General features: G+C 32.7%; 1 protein-coding gene across 1 annotated transcript in view; it reads left to right on the top strand.

Moving 5' to 3' along the window:
• Positions 1–3232: 3232 nt before the first annotated feature.
• Positions 3233–6392, top strand: part of gogo (thrombospondin-1 like protein golden goal) — a 230965-nt gene continuing 227805 nt past the window's right edge. Inside the window, exon 1 of the mRNA XM_077427072.1 lies at positions 3233–3417. The gene's annotated coding sequence lies outside the window, so the exon portion shown is untranslated. The remainder of the gene's footprint in view (positions 3418–6392) is intronic.

Here is a 6392-nt window from a genome sequence, read left to right as displayed (position 1 = left end):
GAATGTGTTTTAATTAGACTGAACCTTTCTCGTCAATCGTGAAATGATTCTACATAGAATGAAATTATTGTTTAAACGCGAATGATGTTTCGAGATGTCTGACGCAGGTTGAATGGCACCGATTCAATCGTCACTATATGCCTTTCGCAATCAAATCCTCCAATTGACTCAGAAGGGTCTCTATTGTTTTACAGGAACCCTCGCAAACCCCAGGGTTCGCACCCTCCCTTAAATTATAATGGGGATTGTGCAACCAGAATGATGTCAGCGGTCACGAAACGCCATAATCTTTGAATGGGAGCACCAATGAGTTATCGCCATGACAAGTGGCTGATGAGCATTACTAATTGAAGAGTTATGGGGTGAAATTTCTATAGATTTTATAAAATCTACCCTTTTTTTTAATCGATGAAGTTCTTAATAGAGATATTAAATACAAAAATATAATTTTTTTTTTCATATCTATTGTTTTTTAAATTGTACGAAAGCGCATTTCAATTGTTTTCTTGAATTGAAAATGGATAGCATAAAAAACAAATTATCGTATTTTGTTTCGGAAAAAGAATATGGGTATCACAAATAGACTTTTTGAAGATAATCAATATAATCATTCAGATTCGTTTCGGCATTCTATTTACAATAAAACTTAATTCAATAGAAATTTGAGCAGCATTGCAGTTAAATTATAACTGGAGGACTTGTTGCGAGCCTGCAACAATTAGCCGTAGTAATTCAAAGGTTTTCAGCAACGTTGTAAATTTACTCAAATTGCAAATGCAATTAAGCGCATAGCTGAATGCGGATTGCAATTCCGCACAATTATCTAACTATGATTAAATTTTCATCTCCAAAAGCTGAGTTATTAATACCTCTATGGTCGGTTTTAGAAAGCATTTTTCCCATTGAAATACATATAATGCTGTCAGAGCAAAAAAAATAAAAAAATAAGTGCGTCACGTTTTGATTGATTTGAATTTATCTGAAAACGACAAGTGGTGCTATTATTGTTTTTATGGAATGAACGTGAATGGCGTTTTTGTTGTACTTGACAATGAAGTGCTTTTGTGTGAGCGTGCAGTTTTAGCGGGGGATATCGCGTAAATTTGAAAACCCCACAGGGTTCACAAACAACCGGTCATTATTCGGCTCGTGCTTGAAGAAGATTACTCAGAGGGATACTCGGGTAATTTATTACAGGGTACTGGATGAATCGGCGTTCTTTGATCAGCGAAATAGGACTCGACGAGCTCATTATGCGACAATATATGTATAGATACTTGCTACTTTGGTTGTTTCGTATTTTTGAGGAAGAACAATGTCGTTTTATTCTGGTCATCAATGCTGTCTAGTCTCTAATACATACATAAAATAATATAATCTATCTTTAAAACCTTTGGTTCTGGTGTTGTCATATGCTATCAAATAACATTTATTCACTTCGAGGAAAAGGATATTATAAAATTAAATAAATTATTGTTATTTATTACAAAATATTTATTAAATTCGAAAAGTAGTTAATTATAAAAATCTGGATGAAGAAATTCGAACGACGAGTGATGAAAACTGTATGAGTAAAAACTGAGTGGTGTTCAAATATTTTAAGCTTCTAAGAATTGTACGTCGTAAACAAAATTTATTGCACCGAACACGGTCACTTTTCTCGCATTTTCACTTGAATTTGAGTATTTAGGATGCAGAACGTGTTTGTCGATCCGGATCATTGAATGTTTTTTACCGTTTTTTATTATAATATTTAGACGCATTGATGCTTGCGAGAAAAGTGACCGTGTTTGGCGCAATAAGTTTTGTTTACGACGCACAATTCTTAAAATTTGTTCGAAGTTTACAATACAATATTTGAAAGCCAGTCGGATGACGTTTTGCTGGCGAGAACGCACGTGCTGAATGGGTTTGCATTTGAAAATCGTTTCTCAATACAAAAGGTGGAGGTGATAACGATAAACGAGAGCAAGCCAATAAAAATCAAATTTAGTAAAGATGGATTAGTTTCCGTTCCGGTAAATTTTTTGTTGTTGCTCAGTGTTATCAAAGAACTGTCTACTGTATATGTTACAGTGAAAGCATATTTCAAGTGAAAATATATTTTCACTAGTGATTTTCGCCAATTCAAGCAGTGAAAATGTATTAAACAATGAATTGACAACGTTCAACTATATAAATTTAACCCTAACAACCCAATCTTAAATGAATAGGGCCAACACTTGCTTAACCTAACCTATCCTAACCCTTAAATAATACCAGCCCTAACAATCTAAGGTGAACGGACTACTAGTCATATGTGAACCAGTCACAGGACAACCGGTCGCTCTAGATCGGTCACACGTGATCACCCGTCACACTAAAACTGGTCACGAGAAAACTGGTCACACCCTAAAATCGGTCACGAGAAAACTGATTGACCGATTTTATAATAATATATAAAGTATAATTTCGAAAGAGTCAGTATATATGTTTGTTTGTTCGTGACAGTCAATTTAATAAAAACAACAAATGAGTATTCAAATAAATTTATATAAAATAAAACTATTCAAATAAATTTAATAAAATGTTCACTATTAGATAAGTCATGTTTAAGCGGTTTATATTACAAATACCGAGCAAAGCCGGGTAAAACCACTAGTGAATAATAAACGAAACAGCATATGTATTGTCAATTTCAATGATGTTCGGCAATTGGACAATGTCGCAAATAAAATTTAAAGAAGCACATTCGGTATTTTCATTTACGCAAAAATTCTAAACTAGGGTGTGTGCAGTATTTTGCTTAAATACAACGGGCGAATCCAATTCAGTTCTGTTAATTTTTAGGTTTCGGCTGAGATGCTTCTTTTATTTTATGTTTGTTAACATTGCGCCACGTTCAATGAGCGCCCTGGGCAGAAGCCTAAGTCATCTGCATCGTCAATAAGACACCGTGCAAAAAATATACTGCTATAAAGTTACGAATGAAAATTTTCAAATTCAAACTTTCTTAGTACAAAAAGCGTATTTAAAATTAAATATAGTCTTCATTTGTTTATTAATTTTTTATGTTTTAGACGTTCGTTAGTTACCGACAAGTTTGTCCGGTGCAACGCTGCATTGTGAAACGCGAGGGTGCATCGGCTAGGGGAGTCGGGGGATTTCGGCGTGGGGGGGTGGTCGGGGGGCTCAGGGGGCGGCGATGGGGCTCCTCTGGGGGGTGATTTCGCCCCCCGGCGCGGCGCTCAGTGTCCGCGAGACCGCCTACGTCGACCGACGCGCGTTCCCCGGGTGCAAATAGTCGCAAACTTCGCCGCGAATATTCGCAAACTTGCATTCGGTCGCGTCCCGTTTCCGCTCAGTGCAATATCAACCTGTCGCAAGTGCAATCAGTGCCAGCTGCAGGTGTCCGAGTCATCACTACACGCGGCAAAGGTAATTATTATTCTACAGTCATTTTAAAAAGTGCAACACTGTTTGCAAGCGATTCTGAATGATTTCGGGAAAGTTTTATCGACAGTGCATATTTTATATGATTTATATTATCTGTATGTGTGATTGGATTTTATGTTCAATTTCTACTTTATCTACTTTACTACTTTAATACTTTCTACTTTATCTACATAAATATATGCGTAGTGACAATAAATGAAGTTTTTTAATTATAATAATGAATATGTATGTATTTAGTTTTATTTGTATACAAAATGGCGCTTGTAGAAGATTTGTATTCGATTCCAATTTGTATTGAAAATACGAAGATGTTTTTAATCTCTTTAGGTATAAAAATTGTGTGATAAATATTGGGTCGTTTACATTATTGAATTTGAATTACTTTTGTCATATTTTTGGTTTGCATCTACTGTTTTAACACTTAATGTAATATATTAAGTATGCATCAAGAGTTCAATCCCATTATAAAAACAGTGCCTTCAATTGGATTTTAAATTTGGTATAATTATTTTTTAAAAGTACTTTATTTTTTGAATTATGTATAAATTTTGTGAAATGAAATGATAAAAAAGTTGAATTTATTTTTCTGAATGTTTAGAACTGTAATACTATCTGAGGATGAGAGTGGGAAGGAGAAGTGTATGAAAGAGGAATTGAGATAAAATTTCTAAAATCATAAACAATAAAGACAAATTGTAAATATTTTAAAGTATGATTTTAATTGGACAATAGTTGGTAGGTATTAAAATGAAAAATTACATTAGCGCCTTAATAATTTATATTATAAAATATAATCTACGATATTGTTTCGATTCATATAACGTTTTTATTCAGTTTTTAAAATAGTATCTGTAGAGTCAATACGTTCGCTTATTTGCTCTCGTTGAAGCCGTTTTATAGTACATAAATAGTGGACGATGCATTGTGTGTTTTAAATAAACAACGCAGCTATCTTATAAATAATTCATTCGTATTAACGAGGCCGAATTGAATCAAGAGGGGTCCGAATCTTATTAAGCTAGTCCACTTTTGGCTAATACCGAAAAATAATATAGCAAAGCAGTATAATATTTCGATAGTTAGGCGGAATTGTGCGTGTTATTTCATTGATAAAAGTATTGGTTTTTATAACTTGGAATAAAAATACATATGCATGTACGTCGTTGAAGATTTTTACTTTATCTATGTATGTACGAAGTAACAATAGATGAAGTTTTGTGATCATGTGAAAATTCGAACTCCAGATTTTGACTGATTTGAACCCAGAATCCATCATTGGTTGCGTTTTCATGATTTAAAAAAAAATCACTTAAAAGAAATTATTAATTTCATATATCTATTAATATTTTATAAGTACTTTTACTCTAGATAATCGAGGCTTTTATGTTTTTTTCAGAATCCTTTTAGTATATTTAACTGGAATTTCATATCTAGAAATTTTGACTTAATACCAAGTTATACATAAAATTTAGTGAATACCTGTCAACCGGAAGTGGCAGTTTACTCTTGTTCAATTTTTCTTTCACTATTTTTGTCTACTTTTTATATATATCTATGTATATGTGTGCTCTTCACGAGAAAATTCTATCTATAATCTATAATCCTTTTTAAAACAATATTTCATTATTTTATTTTGGTTTTTTTATGTTAAAAGGTTTTTTGTATTTTCATCAGAAACCTTTTAGTTTATTGAACTGAAATTTCATATCTAGAAGTTTAAGCTTAATACCAAGTAATATTTAAAATTTGGTAAGCATCCGTCAACTGAAAGTGGCAGTTTAGTCTTGTTCGATTTTTCTTCCACTACTTTTTTTAACCCCTTTAACATAGGTACGCTTCACGATTAAAATTCAAGTATAGTTTTTATATCAACGTTACATCAAATTGAATAAACCGAAAGTGGGATTTTTTTTTTCTTCAAGCTGAAAATTTATATTCGTGTTTTTTATGTACTAACTTAGAGTTGATAAGGTTTTGATCAGAATTCGTAAATCGGAAGTAATATATTTTTTTAACACAATATTTCATTATTTTATTTTGACCTTTTAAATTATTTAATTTTCTTGATATTTAATGTGTGTAATATTTATAGTGATTTTAAGTAATAACAAAAATCCGACAACCGAAAGTAGAACTTTTGTCCTGTCTAAGTTTCTCTACATTTGCGCTCAATTTGTATTGAACATTGTCTCATTTCCGGTATGTGTGAGCGTGTATGTATGTATGTACATACATACTATGTTTCATTATTGAATTTCGTTATTTGTACTTCTTATATTCCTCAAATAATTTTTTTATAAGTAATGCTTATTTATAAGCATTACTGTTTGGTTTGTTTCGGTTTGAAGCGAAATTTTCTGCTCGGAAAAGCGCGTCACATTCTACATATTAATGCATTACAGAAGAATGTTTTGCCATTGCACAATTTAGCAGAATTTTTTTCGAGAATATCTGAATTTAAAATAATTATCTGTAATTTTTAAGGTCGTGTTTGTTCAGTTGCCTTTAATCCAAATGAGGGGATTAAAGGAATGGAAAGCGTTTATGTTTCGGTGATAATTAAAATGTTACTTTTAAGGCTTGACTTGTACTCGGGCAAAACGCGGCAATAGGAATTTCGAAAGGTGCCCGATTTGTAATTAGGGGAGTTTCGAGGCTGTATCGTATTTAGGGTGTTTCAGAAACTGAGACGGGGGAATTTTCCTTCGAGTGAGTAAACACCGTCGAAGTCTTACTTTTTTTTTATTGAAGGAGAAAAAAACTCAACAGCGGCCGATAAAAGGGCCGAGCCCCATCGTCTTTTAATAATTTCGATGACTTTTTGTGTATTGCGAGGCTTTCTGTTATATAGCCCATCGAGCTGAGGGTTTCTTTGAAACTGAAGGTAATTCGAAAATTAGCCGACGTTATGTACTTGGAATTTCTTATTATATTATACATACATACATACATATATA

Source organism: Arctopsyche grandis, chromosome 3, assembly GCF_051622035.1.
Source record: "Arctopsyche grandis isolate Sample6627 chromosome 3, ASM5162203v2, whole genome shotgun sequence".
Classification (NCBI taxonomy): Eukaryota; Metazoa; Arthropoda; class Insecta; order Trichoptera; family Hydropsychidae; genus Arctopsyche; species Arctopsyche grandis.
The sequence above is the reverse complement of the archived record's forward strand: the minus strand, read 5'-3'. Positions and strand labels throughout refer to the sequence as shown.